Source organism: Rhinolophus sinicus, chromosome 18 (assembly GCF_057876585.1).
Source record: "Rhinolophus sinicus isolate RSI-liver-muscle chromosome 18, RSI-T2T, whole genome shotgun sequence".
Lineage (NCBI taxonomy): Eukaryota > Metazoa > Chordata > Mammalia > Chiroptera > Rhinolophidae > Rhinolophus > Rhinolophus sinicus.
In genome coordinates this window covers 55,256,403-55,275,178 of record NC_142518.1, presented here as the reverse complement: position 1 = coordinate 55,275,178, position 18,776 = coordinate 55,256,403, and positions in this window count along the sequence as shown.

Here is an 18,776-nt window from a genome sequence, read left to right as displayed (position 1 = left end):
AGAGACTTGTCTCTCTATCAGCCTCTGCACTTTTTTCATTTAATCTAAGAACTTTGTCTTTCAAGAAACGGACACATAAAAAGTATTGTCACAAATGATTTTATATAAAAATGTTCCTTTTTGGTTGATTTTTTTTCCCCTGTCGTGAACAACTAATCTCCAGGGAATCACTATCTGTATTTGTGCTATTAGTCACCTTTGTGATCAAACTTGATTCAAGATGTATTTCTTTTGGTGACCTAGAAACAAGATTTTTATTTTAAATCACATTTTTATGATCTCAATACATATTCCAATTTAATCGCCTCATCATGAAAGGTTCAATGAATGAGGTAGAACCTGAGATAGATAGAAAAAAAAAAGGTATCACTTGAAACAGGGAACAGATTATAAGCAAAAAGAGAGCTCAACCTTTTTATAAAACCCTTTGTTGATTCACCTAAGTAGATTTGATCATTATCTTTTATGTCTGCACTAAAGCCTATATACTTTTTTTTCATTTATTTCTCATAGCATCTGTAACACTTAATTATACTTACTTATATTCTTGTCAGTCTTCTCCAAATACAGATCTGGTTGGTTTTGTTACCCCTGAGTATTATATATGAGTAATAGGAGGCATATTAAGAAAGTTTAAAGTGATGCCACAAAGAAATTTGCTCAAATAGAAATGGTAAACTTCCATTAGAAAAATAATGCTTGAGTACCTTAATGTTTTTCAACATTTCTTTTACAATATATCTCTTTTTCCTTATAAAATGTAATCAGAGAAATTTCTCGGCTCAAGTTTTCAGCTAATGAATTATTTTTCAACTGTATCCATTACATTATTTAATCCAACTACTAAAATCTATATTTTAACTATTACACATTATTTTGAAGATCTGCAGGACAATTCTTTTTAACTTTTTAGTGAAGTAAGACATATGTACAGTAAACTTAACTGCACAACATATATATATATATATATATATATATATATATATATATATCCAAAAGGATGTATATACATTTTACGAAAGGAAAACTGTATTAAAATTATAATAATATATACCGATAACAAGATGAATGCAAGTCACATTTGACTACTGCAATTACAACAGGTGCTCAGAGTAGGTATCGTCAGTGTCCAGACACTTCTGACTATGGTGAACTATTGCTTGAGCAACATTAACCAAAGTGTCTACTTGCATACATTTTTTGGCACCCCTGGTGTGTGTGTGCATGTGCGCGCACACGCGCGTGTGTGTATTCATCTATATAATCACAACCTATATTAAGGTGTATACTATTTCCAGTAACCTAGAATTTTTCCTGATGCCCTTTCCTACTCAATACCCATCTCCCCAAAGATAAGCATATTACATATACTACCAATTTTTATGTGTCTCTGAAAATATTAATAACATTTATTCTTTTTTGTTTTTTAATTAAAATTTATTGGGGTTGACAATTGTTAGTAAAGTTATATAGCTTTCAGGTGTAAAATTCTTTTAATACATCATCTATATCTCACATTATGTGTTCATCACCCAGAGTCAGTTCTCCTTCCATCACCATATATTTGAACCCGGTTACCCTCTTCTAGAAACCCCCTCCCCCCTTGCCGTCTGGTAACCACTAACTGTTGTCTATATCTATGATTTTTATTTCTTCATTTGTTTGTCATGTTCCTTTGTTGTTTTCAGTTTTATATACCACATATCAGTGAAATCACATGGTTCTTGATTGTTTCTTTGTGACTTATTTCACCCACCATAATAATCTCAAGATCCATCCATGTAGTTGCAAACGGTACTATTTGATCTTTTCTTAATGCCGAATAGTATTCCATTGTGTATATATGCCACAACTTCTTTATCCATTCATTTATTGAAGCACCCTTTGGTTGTTTCCATGTCTTGGCAACCATAAATAAAGCTGCAATGAATATTGGAGCACACATGTCTTTATGGATAAATGTTTTCAGAATTTTTCGATAGATACCCAAGAGAAGGATTGCTGGATCATATGGTAATTATGTTCTTAATTTTTTGAGGAACCTCCATACTGCCTTCCATAGAGGCTGCACCAATCTGCATTCCCACCAACAGTGTATGAGGGTTTCCTTTTTCTCCACAGCCTCTCCAACACTTGTTATTATTTGTCTTGTTGATGATAGCCATTCTAACTGGGGTGAGGTGATATCTCATTGTGTTTTTTATTTGCATTTCTCTGATGATTAGTGATGTTGAACAGTTTTCATATGTCTATTTGCCATTTGTGTGTCCTTTTTGGAGAAATGTCTACTCAGGTTCTCTGCCCATTTTTTAATTGGATTGTTTGCTTTTTAGTTGTCAGTTGTATTGAATTGTATATATTTTCGATATTAGCCCCTTATCAAAGGCTTTGTTTGCAAAAATCTCCCATTTGATTGATTGCCTCTTTATTTTGTCGATGGTATATTTTGCTGTACAGAAGCTTTTTAGTTTGATATAGTCCCATTCATTTATTTTAGCTTTTACTTCCCTTGCCTTTGGAGTCAAATTCATAAAATGCTCTTTGAACCCAATGTCCGTAAATTTAGTACCTGTATTTTCTTGTATGCAGTTTAATTTTCCAGGACTTATGTTTAGGTCTTTGATCCATTTTGAGTTAATTTTGGTACATGGTAAAAGCTAGCAGTCTAGTTTCATTCTTTTGCACGTGGCTTTCCAATTCTCCCAGAACCATTTACTGAAGAGGCTGTCTTTTCTCCCCTGTATGTTTTAGGCTTCTTTGTCAAAAACGATGTCCATATTTACATGGGTTTGTTTCTGGGTTCTCAATTCTATTCCATTGGTCTGTGTGTCTGTTTTTCTACCAATACTGTAGTGTTTTGATTATTGTTGCCCCACACTATAAGCTGAAGTCATGGAGTGTGAAACCTCCTGAATTGTTCTTTTTTCTTAGGATTGATTTTGCTATTTGGGGTCTTTTGTGGTTCCATACAAACCTGATGATTTGTTGCTCTATTTCTTTAAAAAGAGGTATTGGGATTTTGATGGGGATTGCATTGAATCTGTGTATTGCTTTGAATAATACGGCCATTTTAACTATGTTGATTCTTCCAATCCATGAACATGGAATGTTTTTCCATTTCTTTGAGTCTTCTTCAATTTCGTTTAAAAAAGTCTTATAGTTTTCAGTACATAGGTCTTTCAAATCCTTGGTTAAGTTTATTCCTAGGTGTTTTATTCTTTTTGTTGCAATTGCAAAAGGAATTTTTTTTTTAATTTATTTTTCTGAGACTTCATTGTTAGTATGTAGGAATTCATTATGAAATTTCCATCTTTGTCTCTTGTTACCTTTTTTATCCTGAAGTCTGTTTCATCTGATATCAGTATGCTACAGCTGCTTTTCTCTGGATACCATTTGCTTGGAGTGTCAGTTTCCAGCCTTTCACTTTGAGCCTACATTTGTCCTTGTAGCTGACATGTGTCTCTTGGAGGGAGCATGTGGTTTGGTTTAGTTTTTTATCCAATCTACTACTGTGTGCCTTTTTATTGGTGAGTTCGGTCCATTTGCATTTAGGGTGAATTTTGATATATGAGGATTTCCTATCATTCTATCTTTGGTTTTCTTGTAAGACTGTGTCTCCGTTGTTTCTTTGCCTTTTTGTTGCTGTCTGTTATTTCAGTGTGGTGGTAGTCTATGTTTTTTCCCTCTGTTTCTTCTTTTATTATGTTTTATATTTCAGTTCTGGGTGTGTTTTTTTGGGGGGTGGTAACCATTAAGTTCATGTAAAAGAAAAGTTCATATTTAGAGTATTCCATTTTCTTCATCATGCTTACTTTCTCCATTCCCATATTCTGGTTTAGGCATTTATTCTCCCCCCTTTTATGTTTTTGTTGTCACAAATTATCTCTATTTATGATGGTCGAATAGCCTCCTTCAGTATTTCTTGTAGTGCAGGTTCTGTGTTAGAAAATTCCCTCACCTTCTGTATGTCTGGAAAGGTCTTTATTCCTCCTTCATATCTAAAGGATATCTTTGCTGGGTGTATTATTCTTGGCTCATGGTTTCTCTCTTTCAATAATTTGAATATTTGGTTCCACTCTCTCCTGGATTGTAGAGTTTGTGCTGAAAATTCTGATGATAACTTAATGGGCTTTTCTTCGTAGGTTACCATCTTCTTTTCCCTAGCTGCTTTGAGGATTCTTTCTTTGTTGTTAATTTTTACAGCTTGAATAAAATGTGCCTTGGAGAAGGCCTGTTGGATTGAGGTAATTCGGTGTTCTATGTGCTTCTTGGATTCAAGGACCCAGTTCTTTCCACATTTTGGGAAGTTCTCATCAACAATTTGTTTGAATATATTCTGTGTTCCCTTCTCTCTTTCTTCTCCTTCTGGTATGCCCATCGTTCTTATATTACTCTTTCTGATGGAGTCAGAAAGTTCTTGTAGAGTTCTTTCATTTCTTTTAACTCTCACATCTCTCTCTTCTTTGATCTGTGTCATTTCCAGATTTCTATCTTCGATGTCACTGGTTCTTTCCTCCTTCTGGTCAACTCTACTACCTAAGCTGGCTATTTCATTTTTCTTTTCTTTTACAGAGTTCTTAATCTCCATAAATTCTATTTGGTTCTTTTTAAAAAATTCAGTCTCTTTCATAAAATGTTCGTTTTGCTCTTTGATTGATTTTCTGTTTTCATCCAACTGCCTGTCTGTGTTTTCTTGCATCTCTTGAGTTTTAAGAACAGCAATCTTGAATTCTCTGTCATTTAAGTCACATATTTCCATATCTTTAAGTTCCTTTTCTGGATACTTTTCACTTTCTTTCTGAGCTGTCTTGTTACCTTGGTCATTCTTGGCAATTAATGAATTATTATTTCTCTTCCTAGGCATCTGTGGGAGTGTATTCTACAGCAGGTTGATAGAATGAGGTCTTACTTTTGTTTTCCTGTAGGTGTTGGTAGAATGTTTTATTTTCTCTCTGATTGCAGGCTTTTATTCTCTCTCATGCTGTAGTGTTATATTTTCTCTGCACTGTTCCAGCTTCTCACACATTGGCAGATTCCCTGGAAGGTGGGCTTCTCCTCTGTGAACATTTCGCTTTAGTCACAAGGGACTGCCTCCGTGGGGGAATGTGGAGAGCTTCTGAAGTTTGAAAGCTCTTCCTACACCAGATTCAGAGCCTGTGTTTTTCAGAGGCTCTGTTTACTCCTGCAGGGAGCCACCCAGATAGGTGGGGACAGGGGCAGTGTTGGTTGTGAGAGGTGGCCTAGTGCAATGGTGGTGACCACCACCACAGTCAGTCCTGCACCCAAGGCTCCCTCCCCTTTGCCAGAACTAGTTGGACTGTGAGACCGTGGCTGCGGGTCACCATTCTCAAAACTGCAAATATTCTGTTCTTTTGATCTGACACTGCTATGGTTCTACTTCTAGCACTGGGAAGGTGTAGGTAGGGCAAGCTCTGTGAGGGTTGGGAGGGGGCAGCTAGGCTCAGTGTCTAAGCCGTCTGGTCTTTGCTCGGCAGTGAGGCCTTAAACTGCCATTCTCACCCTTCTTCCCTCAGTCTTTGCTCCAAGGTCTCTGCCGTGAGCATTGCGTTCAGCCATGTTATATGCTGATCCCTGAGGAGGGACTGTGAACCATAAGTGGAGCACTAGCAGTCCAAAATCTTCCCTCTCCTGTGGCTGTTGTAGCTCCAGAATGCAGGGAGCTCAGAGCTCTGAGCTCCGGTCTGTGTCCTGTGACCATGCTGTCTGCGTCTCCACACTTCTCGATTCCCTCCTCTCCTTCTTGTCCAATTTGCCCAAGTTTAGGTGATTTCAGTCTTGCACCTCTTAGTCTTGCCTGTCTGCTGTGCAGTGAGTCTTTTGTGGAATTATAGTTGTTCAATTTGTTGTAAATTCCAGGGGAGAGTTCAAGAGGCTCACCTCATGCCGCCATTTTTATGATGTCTCCAATAACATTTCTTCTTAATTTGATTGTATTTCCTTTATTGAGTCTCTTGACTCTATAAAAATTATTCTTATTTTTCCATTACTTGAGTCTGATTCCTGTCTTGTAAAATAGTCTGGAAATTTTTGAGTGTTTGTGCAACTTTGTGTCTGAGAATCCTTTCTGCCTGCCTTTGAAAACTGTTGTTAGAGTATCATTTTGTAAAGAATAAATTGTAAACTCACAGTGAAGATAGCATAAAAGCAAGTATCATATTTCTATGGTATTTTTCTTAAATTCTGTTGGTTTTATTTTATCCTGAGGTAATCCAACAAGTTGCATATTTGTGCTCAAAATGCTAATAACACACAGTTATTCATGAAGATTTTTTAAAATTTAAGGTTGATGTGCAAAAGGAAAATGATTTTTTTTAATTTAAGATTCAAAGGTGTTACAGAAAGCCTGAAGTATAAATTTATACATTAATACAGAGAGAAAAAAAATAAACCTAACATAATTTAAATTTTGTTCAAATCTATACTATTCTTTAGCCCTAAAATCTGTTAGGAAGAATCTTAGAAAAGGTGTTAGCCAATAAGATTGGCTGGGTATGGGAAGTATAAAAAATCCTTTAGAAGATGTCCAACACATTTTATTAATTGCTTACTGCATGTAAAACATTATGTTGGATAATTGGGAACAGACCCAGCTTACATCCTTGAAACCCAATAGGGTTATTGGAAATGTTCATGTGAAACAAAGAGCTCTAGGTATACTAATAATAACAAATACTAGAAATATTCAGAGGGAGAGATTGCATTCTTCTGAGGAATAGGCACCTGTATTTAAGTGGCTCATTAAAAAAATTGAATATAATATTAATTATTAAAGGAGTAGGGAGAATGTTCTAGTTAGGAAAGAAATGAGGGAAATTTTTTTATTGGGTAAAATAATCACTATTATTGCAGAAAATTGATAGTAATTTAATTGGATCTCAGTTCATATAAAGAAGTATAGAAGACACTTTATATGAAAGTTAAATAAATTTGAAAAGGTAGGTGGTAACAAGATATTGGAAGGTCTTGAATACCAAACCAGGGCACTTTAGCTATATTCTTTAGGAGCAATGAGGAGTCTTTGAGCAGAGGCTTAAAATGGTAAAAGAAGTGTTAAGAAAACACTCTGAATCACTATGCTTTACACCTGAAACTAATATAAGATAGTATCGAATGTCAACTATAATTAAATTTATATATATATATATATATATATATATATATATATATATATATATATAGTTATGGAATGTAAAGTGCAGTATGGGGAATATAGTCAATGGTATTATAATAGCGATGTACAATGTCAGAGGGGTCGTGGACTTGTTGGGGTTATCTCTTCATGAGGTGTGTAAATGTCTAATTACTATGCTGTTTTATACACCTGAAACTAATAATAATAATAATAATAGTAAAAGCATTCTGGAAGTAGTTTTCAGAAGTATTTGGATGAAATTAAGATGAGACAGAGAAACCAGTTAGGCTACTGTAATGAACTAGGAATGAGGCCAAAATGTCCTAAACCAAAGTAGTAGCAATAGGAATTAAAGAAAAGTACAAAGAATGGAAAAGATTCTTTGATATGAAAGAAATTTCTTGCTATTTATTGAGCTTCTAAGATAGAGACTCGGTGCCACCTAGAGACTCTATTCATTATTCATCATGTTTAAAATACAGTCGGAAGAAGAAAGACATTTTTAAGGTCTCCTAACACTTGATATTAAAAAGAACAGGTGAAATGATCTTTGTAAGTGTAAACAAATTTCACTTGCTATTCAGCCACTCAAAGCATTTGCACTGCTGTTCTTTCAAAAACTCTAGAGTTTATAGAGGCATCATAAAAGAGGCCTAATCTGCAGGCTCACAATCTGTACTCATTGTCTTTTTCCAAGTTCTTCGTGGTATGCACATTAGAAAGAATGTTATACCACTATATTTTGTAAAACAAATCCTGGGTCTGTCAAAATATGAGCAATGTCTTTTCACTTGTGTTAATTCTGTAATCATCAATTAAGTAATTTGACTGTTTAAGGTTAATCTTTAGTGTTAGTAAATATTATAAAACAACATCAAACAACTTTCATGGCCTTTAGCAGGCTGTGCTGAAGAGTCCTCGGTGTATACTAGACTAGAAAATAAACCACTTCGGATTCTTCCAAGTTTCTAATTGAAACTGTTGGCAGGACATTAGGAAAAGGTTTTTACAGAGGTTTTTACTTGGCTTGTGAATACTGGGATTCAATTTTAACTTTTAACCATTACTTTCAAGTACAGTAAAAAGGATGATTTGTAGTGACTTTTCCTGTACTGTTGCAGTTACCAGAATCACTGCAGCTGATTTTGACAGTTAAAATTACAGCCAAACTACAACCATATCCTCTAAGTCTGGAGCATCATTATTCTATCCTAAAAAAAAGTTTAGGATTACAGTCCACTCTGTCATTTCCCTAGCTTCTTGTCTGTCTCTGTGTCTGCTGGAATCAGGAAATGTTGGAGTTCTTCCATGAGAAATGTGTTGTTTAATTACAACTTCAGTTACCTATTTTGGTGTAGCAAAACATCCCAAAACTTAGCAGCTTAAAACAACTAATTTGTGATTTTGTGTGATTCTATAGGTTGAAACAGCAGTTCTGCTTCATGAGGTATCACCTGGAATGGTGGCAGTTGTTTGGCATTCCAAAATGGCTGCAAGGTAGGTCTGTCAGCCAGAGGCCTTGGTTCTCCTCCAAGTGGGCCTTTCCATGTAGTTACTAGGGCTTTTTCACAGCATGCCACATGATTTTCATAGACTATTCCAACAGGCAATGGTAGAAGCTGTAGAATTCTTAAGATATACTCAGAAGTTAAATAGAATCAATTCAGAGGCATTTGTATTGCTCAAAACAGACTAAGGGACCATCACAGATCAAGGACAGGGGAAATTGACCCCAATCCTTGATGAGAAAGAGACAAGATTACATTGTAAAACAAACAAACAACCCATATAAATGAGAGTCATATTTGGAAAAAAAATCTAAAACAAATCCACTTAAGGTTTACAGAATTTAGTTTCACAATGATTAGAAACTGAAGAGTTTTGAGTTTTTTAAGCTTTTTTAAAAATAAGTTTATATAATTGAATTTTATTAGTGGTTCTGTTTAGCAACTGGCTTGTAAAATTCCTGAAAAATTAAAAATTGACTTTCAGGAACTGGTGTGAGCTGAATACACTACCGTTTTTAATGTGTTTGCCATTTAATCCTCATCTAGTCTGATGAGCATGGTATTGGACCAGAGTGATCTTGTGTAGAATGTCCATATCATCAGGTTGCATTTGAACTATATTATTACAAAGATGTTCAGATGATCCAAGTCTCTTCAGATGACATTATGAGAAGGGCAAAAGAGCTAACATATTCCCAATTCAAGATTATGAACATATGCTCTAATTGGTTCCAAGTGAATGCAGACTTTTTTTTTTTTTTAATCCTCCTTACTGACTGGAGTGGAAAATAACACATTCACTAGATTAATGGCCACATACCACATATCCAAATGCAAGCTTATCTACTGTAACAAAGATGTATGTGGCATCAGAGCTACAATTGGGACTACTGCTTGGTCAAGTGGGAGTCTGTCAGCACCCCCTAGAGTTTACCTGGCTTTTGTAGGGCAGAAGTGGTGAAATAAATTGGCATATGCTAGGGACTACTACCCTTGCCCCTCCATCCTTTAGCTCTCTACGGGTAATGCTAATCTGTGCTAGTCTCACTGGGATAGAATATCGTTTTTGATTTAATATCTTGGCCAAGAGGGGAGGCATGTAGTTTCAGAGGCTTCCACTCGACTTTCCCATTATTTTAGCTCAAATCCTCCAGGCCAAGAAATGAGGGGAAAATGGGCCAATTCTGAAATTCCAAAATGCCCAGAAGCATGTGGGAAGTAAGTTTTTCAAGTACATTGAGCCAGATGTCTCTTATATTGTGTTATCACATTATTTTCCAGTTAGAGTCCTGGTCATTTTTTCGTAGACTTTCCTATATGGAGAGTTCAGCATTCTGTTAAGGTCTCCAACTCTTGTAACTAATTTCTGGACCTGATTCTCAGTGGTTTCTGCCCTCAAGCTGCAGGAGGTCTTTATAGGCTGCCAAATATATATTCTGGCTTTCACTCTTAATATTCAATTGTTTTTAAATTGCTATTAATCTTTTACTCTTTATGATATTAATCATTTTAAAAATTAAACTTATTGAGGGTAACGTTGGTTAATAACATTATATATGCTTCATATGTAAAGTTTTATATATCATCTGTATTTTGCATTGTGTGCTTACCATCCAAAATCTAGTCTCCTTTTGTTACCATAAATTTGACCCCTATTTCCCTCTTCATCTTCCCCACATCCCCATTCCCCTCTGCTAACCACCGTGCTGTCGCCTTTTTCTATGAGTTTCTTTGTTTGTTCATTTGTTTCTTAAATTTACAATTCAGTGGCATTAAGTATATTCATATTGTTCTATGATCATCATCACTATCCTTTTTCAGAACATTTTCATCAGCCAAATGGAAACTGTACTTATTAAATAATAACTTCCACTTCCTGTCCCCTCTCCCCTCCTATTAATCACTATTTTATTTTCTGTCTCTATGAATTTGACCATTTTAGTTATCTCATATATGTGGAATAATACAATATTTGTCCATTTGTGTCTGGTTTATTTCACTTAGTATAATGTTTTCAAGGTTCATCCATTTTGTAACATACGAGTATATATATGTACTTCATTCTTTTTTTTAAGGTTGAATAATATCCTAATGTATATACCACATTTTGTTTATCCATTCACCTGTCCATGGAAATTGGGTATTACCATCTTTGCCTATTGTGCATAATACTGCTATGAACACTGGTATACAAATATCACTGTGAGCCCTTGCTTTCAATATTTTGGTGCATATACCTGGAAGTGAAATTGCTGAATCACATGGTAATTCTATGTTTAAGTTTTGAGGAACTACCATACTGTTTTCCATAGCAGCTGCATCATTGATATCCCTACCAACAATGCACAAGTGTTTGGATTTCTCCACGTTCTCACCAATGCTTGTTATTTTGTGCTTTTATTTAATTTTATTTATAATAGCCATCCTAATAGGTATGAATGAAATAGTATCTCATTTTGGTTTTGATTTATATTTCCCCAATGATTAGTGTTATTGACTGAATGTTTGTATCCCTCCAAAATTCATATGTTAAAGCTCTTACTGCCAGTGTGACTGTAGATAGAGATGGGGTCTTTGTGGGAGTAATTAAGGTTAAATGGAGTCATAACCATAAAGCCCTTATAAGAAGAGGAAGAGACACCATAGTTTTCTCTCCATCTTATGAGACACATGAGATGGCAGTGGTCTCCAAGCCAGAAAGATAGTTCTCACCAGAAACCAAAATAGCTGATACCTTGATCTAGGACTTCCTAGCTTCCAGAATTGTGCAAAATTAGATTTCTGTTGTTTAAGATACCCAGTTTGTGATATTTCTTTATGTCAGCCCAAGCTAATTAACACAATTAGTGATGTTAAGCATCTTTTCAGGTGCATATTGGCCATTAGTGTGTCTTCTTTGTGGAAAGATCTATTCAAGTCCTTTGCCCATTATTAATTAGGTTGTTTGTTTTATTGTTTAGCTGAAGAATTTCTTTATATATCCTGGAAATTAATCCTCTAATAGATATATATTTGCAAATATTTTCTCCCATATTGTGGGTTACCTTTTCACACTCTTTATAGTACTCTTTGATGCACCAATGTGTTTAATTTTGATGAAGTCCAACTTACCTATTTTCTTATTTTGTTGCCTGTGTTTTTGGTGTCATATCTAAGAAATCATTGCCAGTGTCATAAAGTTCTCCCTCTTTTTTGCTTCTAAATATTTTATAGTTTTTGTCTCTTGCATTTAGGTGTTTGGACCATTTTTTTATTTTATTGGTTTCAGGAGCACAAGACAAAGCAATACTTAGACATTTATCATTTATATCCCTCACACTGTGTGCACCCCCCTCCCCCATCCACTTTCCCTCTGACATCTCACAGAGCCATTACATTTCCACTGTCTCTATTCCTAATGCTGTACTCCGCTTCCTATAACCATATACATACATACATACACATATATAAAATTATAGTTGGCATTCATTATTGTTCAGCTTCAGCTTCAGGTGTACAGTGCAGAGATCAGGCATTTACATCATCCCCAAGGTGGTCTCCCAAATGGGACACGTGTTCATCGGAAACCCTACAAAATCTTTACATTATTGATTACGTTCCCCAAATTAATTTTCAAAACCCCGTGGCCATCTTGTGGATAACGACTATTTTCTAAACCCCTCAACTTTCCCCTTATCCCCACCCCCATGCCCATCTAGCAACCCTCAGTTTTTCCTCTATGTCTCCAAAACTGTTTCTGATTAGTTCATTCACTTATTTTTTCTTTAGATTCTGCATATAAGTGAGATCATACGGTATTTGTCTTTCTCTGTCTTACCTATTTCACTTAACATAATGTTCTCTAGGTCCATCCATGTTGTTGCAAATGGTAAGATTTCTTTCTTCTTTATGGCTGCGTAATACTCCATTGTATAAGTGTACCACAGTTTCTTAATCCAGTCATCTACTGATGGGCATTTTGGTTGTTTCCATGTCTTGGCTATTGTGTATAGTGCTGTAATAAACATAGGCGTGCATAAAGATTTTTGAATTGGAGTTTTGGATTTCTCCGGATAGATACCTAGGAGTGGGATTGCTGGATTATAAGGTAGTTCCATTTTCAGATTTTTGAGATACCTCCATAATGTTTTCCATAGTGGCTGCACCAATCTGCATTCCCACCACAGTGCACCAGCGTTCCCTTTTCTCCACATCCACGCCAGCACTTGTTGTTTGTTGATTTATTGATGATAGCCATTTTGATTGGGGTGAGATGGTATCTCATTGTGGTTTTCATATGCATTTCTCTGATGGTTAGCGAGGTTGAGCATTTCTTCATATGTCTGTTTGCCATATGCATGTCCTTTTTAGAAAAATGTCTCTTCATGTCCTCTGCCCATTTTTTAATTGGGTTATTCGTTTTTTTGGATTTGAGTTGAGTGAGTTTTTTATAAATTTGTGATATTAACCCCTTATCAGATATATCATTGGCAAATATCTTTTCCCATTCAATAGGATCCCTTTTTGTTTTATTGATGGTTTCCTTTGCTGTGAAAAAGTTTTTAGTTTGATGTAATCCCACATGTTTATTTTTTCTCTTACTTCCCTCGCGCGAGGGGATATATCAGTAAAAATCTTACTCCGGATAATGTCTGTGAAGTTTCTTCCTATATTTTCTTCTAGGAATTTTATGGTTTCAGATCTTACATTTAAATCTTCAAGCCATTTTGAATTTATTTTTGTATGTGGTGTAAGGAGGTGATCCAGCTTCATCTTTTTGCATGTGTTTGTCCAGGTTTCCCAGCACCATTTATTGAATAGACTGTCTTTACCCCACCGTACATTCTTGGTTCCATTGTCATAGATTAAATGGCCACATAGACATGGATTTATTTCTGGACTCTCTATTCTGTTCCATTGATCTAAGGGTCTGTTTTTATGCCAGTACCATGCTGTTTTGATTACTGTAGCCTTGTAGTATAATTTGATGTCAGGTATTGTTATACCTCCCACTTTGTTCTTATTTCTCAAGATTGCTGAGGATATCCAGGGTCTTTCATTGTCCCATATAAATTTTAGGATTATATGTTCTATTTCTGTGAAAACTGTCATTGGTAGTTTGATAGGAATTGCGTTGAATATGTATATTGCCTTAGGCAGTATGGACATGTTAACTATATTAATTCTTCCTATCCATGAACATGATATGTGTTTCCAACTATTTGTATCTTCTTTCATTTCTTTTTTCAGTGTCTTATAATTTTCTGAGTACAGATCTTTCACTTCTTTGATTAAATTTATTCCCAGGTATTTTATAGTCTTTGGAGCAATTGTAAATGGGATTGATTTTTAAATTTCTCCTTCTGATGTTTTATTATTGGTATATACAAATGCAACTGATTTCTGAATATTAATTTTGTATCCTGCTACTTTACTAAATTCATCTATCAGCTCTAATAGTTTCTTGGTGAAGTCTTTAGGGTTCTCTATATATAGTATCATATCATCTGCATATAATGACAATTTTACTTCCTCCTTACCGATTTGGATGCCTTTTATTTCTTTTTCTTGTCTGATTGCTGTGGGTAGAACTTACAGCACTATGTTGAATAGAAGTGGAGAAAGTGGGCAACCTTGCCTTGTTCCTGGTCTTAAGGGGAATGGTTTTAGCTTTTCCCCATTGAGTATGATGTTAGCTGTGGCTTTATCATATATGGCCTTTATTATGTTGAGATATGATCCGTCTATTCCCACTTTCTTAAGGGTTTTTATCATAAATGGCTGCTGGATTTTATCAAATGCTTTTTCTGCATCTATTGATAAGATCATATTATTTTTATTTTTCATTTTATTAATGTTGTGTATCACATTAATTGATTTGCGGATGTTGAACCAAACTTCCATACCAGGGATGAACCCCACTTGATCATGGTGTATGATCTTTTTAATGTATTGATGAATTCTGTTTGCTAATATTTTGTTGAGGATTTTTGCATCTATGTTCATTAGCGATATCGGCCTGTAGTTTTCTTTTTTTGTGGTGTCTTTGTCTGATTTTGAGATCAGGGTGATAGTGGCTTTGTAAAAAGGGTTTGGGAGTCTTCCCTCATTCTGGATTTTTTGGAAGAGCTTGAGGAGAATAGGTGATAATTCTTTTTTGAACGTTTTGTAAGATTCACCTGTAAAGCCATCTGGTCCAGGGCTTTTGTTTGTTGGGAGATTGTTGATTACTGATTCAATTTCCCAGTTGGTAATCAGTCTATTCATGTTTTCTATTTCTTCTTGGGTTAGCCTTGGAAGGTTGTACGCCTCTAGAAAATTATCCATTTCTTCCAGATTGTCAAATTTGTTGGCATATAGTTGCTCATAGTAATTTCTTAAAATTTTTTGTATTTCTGTGGTGTCTGCTGTCACTTCTCTTTCATTTCTGATTTTTTTAATTTGGGTCCTCTCTCTCTCTTTTTAAATAAGTCTGGCTAAAGGTTTGTCAATTTTGTTTATCTTCTCTAAGAACCAACTCTTGGATTCATTGATCTTTTGTATTGTTTTTCTGGTTTCTATTTCATTTATTTCTGCTCTGATCTTTATTATCTCCTTCCTTGTACTCCCTTTGGGCTTATTTTGCTGTTCTTTTTCCAGATCCCTTAAGTGTGGAGATAAACTGTTGATTAGTGATGTTTCTTGTTTCTTTAGGTATGCCTGCAATGCTACGAATTTCCCACTTAGGACTGCTTTCGCGGCATCCCATAGATTTTGGGTCCTCGTGTTTTCATTTTCGTTTGTCTCGAGATATCTTTTGATTTCTTCCTTGATCTCCTGCTTGACCCATTCATTATTTAGTAACATGTTATTCAGCCTCCATGAATTGGTGTGTCTTCCAGTTTTTTTCCTGTAGTTCATTTCTAATTTCATAGCACTGTGGTCAGAGAAGACAATTGGTATGATTTCAATTTTCTTAAATTTATCAAGACTTGTTTTGTGGCCTAACATATGGTCTATCTTTGAAAATGTTCCATGTGCGCTTGAGAAGAACGTGTATTCTGTAGCATTGGGGTGAAATGCTCTGAAAATATCGATTAAATCCATGTGGTCCAATGTGTCATTTAAGGCTGTGGTTTCATATTGATTTTCTGTCTGGAAGACCTGTCCCTTGTTGTCAGAGGTGTGTTGAAGTCCCCTACTATGAGAGAGTTACTGTTGATCTCTGTCTTTATGTCAGTCAGTATCTGTTTTATATATTTAGGTATTCCTATTTTGGGTGTGTAGATATTTACTAGGGTTATTGGCTCTTGTCAGATCGATCCCTTTATTATTATATAGTGCCCATCTTTGTCTTTTAATGTTTTCATCATTTTAAAGTCTATTTTGTCAGAAATAAGTATTGCAACTCCAGCTTTCTTCTCATTTCCATCTGCATGAAATACCTTACTCCAACCCTTCACTCTCAGCCTATGTGTGTCTTTTGATCTGAGGTGAGTCTCTTGTATACAGCATATACAAGGGTCTTGCTTTCTTATCCACTTAGCCACCCTATGTCTCTTGATTGGAGCATTTAATCCGTTGACATTTAAAGTGATTATTGACAGGTACATAGTTATTGCCATTTTTAAATTTGTAGATTGTTTTCATCTTCTATTTACAGAAGTCCTTTTAGTATTTCTTGCAATGCTGGCTTGGTGGTAATAAATTCCTTTACCTTATTCTTTTCTGGGAAGCTCTTTATCTCTCTATCAACTTTAAATGATAGCCTTGATGGATAAAGCAATCTAGGTTGTAGGCCTTTGTTTTCCATCACTTTGAGTATCTCCTGTCACTCCCTCTTGGCCTTCAATGTTTCTGTAGAAAAGTCATTTGATAGTCTTATGGGAGTTCCCTTGTATGTAACCCTCTGTCTTTCTCTTGCTGCTTTTAGGATTCTCTCTTTGTCTTTAACCTTTGCCATTTTAACTATAATGTGTCTTGGTGTGGACCTGTTTGGGTTTATCCTGGTTGGAACTCTCTGCACTTCCTGGGCTTGTATGTTGGTTTCCTTCATCAAGTTAGGGAAGTTTTCGGACATTATTACTTCAAATATGTTCTCAATCCCTTGCTTTCTGTCTTCACCTTCTGGTATTCCTATGATGCGCATGTTGTTGCACTTGATGTTATCCCATAGGTCTCTTAAACCATCTTCATTGTTTTTTATTTTTTTTTTTCTGTTGTTCTGTTTGTGTGATCTCTGCTAACTTGTCTTCTAAGTCGCTGATTCGATCCTCTTCTTCATCTAACCTGCTGTTAATTCCTTCAAGTGAGTTCTTTATTTCGGTAATTGTGTTCTTTAGTTCTAATTGGTTGTTCGTTATTTCTACATCCTTCTTTATGTCATCTCTAAGTTCCTTAAACATTCTTATCCTCAGTGTTCTGAACTCTGTCTCTGATAGGTTGGTTACCTCTTTTTCATTTGGTTCCATTACTGGAGGTTTCTTCTGTTCTTTTATTTGGGACATGTTTCTTTGTTTCTGCTTCATCATTACCTGGGGACACTAAAGGGGGGGTGACCTGTGACATGCATTAAGGTCACCTCCTTTTTCTGCCCTAGGTCCCAGAAGTCCTGCCACATGGCTTGACCCCACAGTGGATGGTGTCCTACCAACTAGTTTTGGTGTTTCCATGTAGGGACCCACAACATTAGGCCCTGGAACACCACCCAGCTGTCAGTACAAATAACTAGGGGCCTGGACTCGTGGCTGATTACCATCCATATAGCCCGTAATTCAGCCCACTGGCTACTCTGGCTCATCCCAGTATCAAACCAAATGGTGTCTGTTTTGTGCTGCACACCAATAGCCATCCAAACAGCTGCAGCCCCTTGGCTAGACCCATCGGTAAACCAGGCATTCTCAGGTACTGGGGACTGTCCTACTTTGTAGGGTGAGGGCTCCAAGTCCTCCCCTCTAGGCAGAGCGCTTGGCTCAGCCTGGGATACAAGCTCCATAGGCCCAGGACCTGTTGTAGCTCTGTGCTCAAAGGGTTTGAACTAAGGGTGCTACATTGCTCCAAGTAGACACCCCACTTGGCGAGGGTGGTGGTCTGTGCCACCCCTGTTTTGGGCCCCTGGGTCCACATACGGACCCACCCCTGGATGGGATAGGTTGTTCGAACCAACACTCGCGCCGTTCTTATGATGGCTTCTGGGGCCACTAGGGCTGCGTACACAGCAGCTAGCTGTTTCTCTATGAGAGAGTAGCGGACCTCCGCTCCTTTCCACAATTGGGACCAAAATCCCACTGGCAACCAGAGACGTTCCTGCCGTTGCCAGAGGCCCCAACCGTACCCCTCTTGGGTTACGTGAACATCAAGTTCAAATGGGCAGCCAGGGTCTACTACTTGCAGAGCCTGTGCCTGCTGCACTGCCCGTTTCGTGGCAACGAAAGTTTGCTCTATAGCCTCTGTCCAATCCCATGAGGCCCCTTTTCTATCATGTTAATAAAGGGCCTTGCCATTTGTGCTAAATGGGGTACAAACACCCGCCAATATCCTAGCAGATCCAAATATGTCTGCAGTTGGGAGGCCTCAGTCAGCCAGGGAAAGGCTTTTATTTTGTCAATAATCGCCTCTGGTATGACCTTTGTCTTACCCGACCACACAACACCCAAAAATTTGACGGATAAGCCAGAGCCTTGGACCTTTTCTTCATTCACCGCCCAGCCACGTGACTTCAGGTGGTGGAGAAGATAGGGAGCTGCTTGCTCTAAATCTGAAAGAGAATCAGATGTTAATAAAATATCATCAACATAATGAAACAAAGCCACAGAGGACGGGTGATCCCACTGTGCCAAATCCTGGGCTACGCACCTGTGTCATAGAGTGGGGCTGTGCAAGTATCCTTGTGGAAGGACTTGAAAAGTCCACTGCCACCCGTCCCAAGTAAAAGCAAACTGCTTTTGACACTCGGGTTCAATGTCAATGGAGAAAAAAGCATTGGACAAGTCCACTACATAGTGATATGTTCCCTGGAGGACAGTCAGACGATCCCTCAAATCGTGAATTGAAGGCACTGCCGTGTGCAAAGGTGGCATCACCTTATTTAACTCCCTATAGTCCACAGTCATTCGCCAAGTCCCATCTGGCTTCTTGACTGGCCATACTGGGGAGTT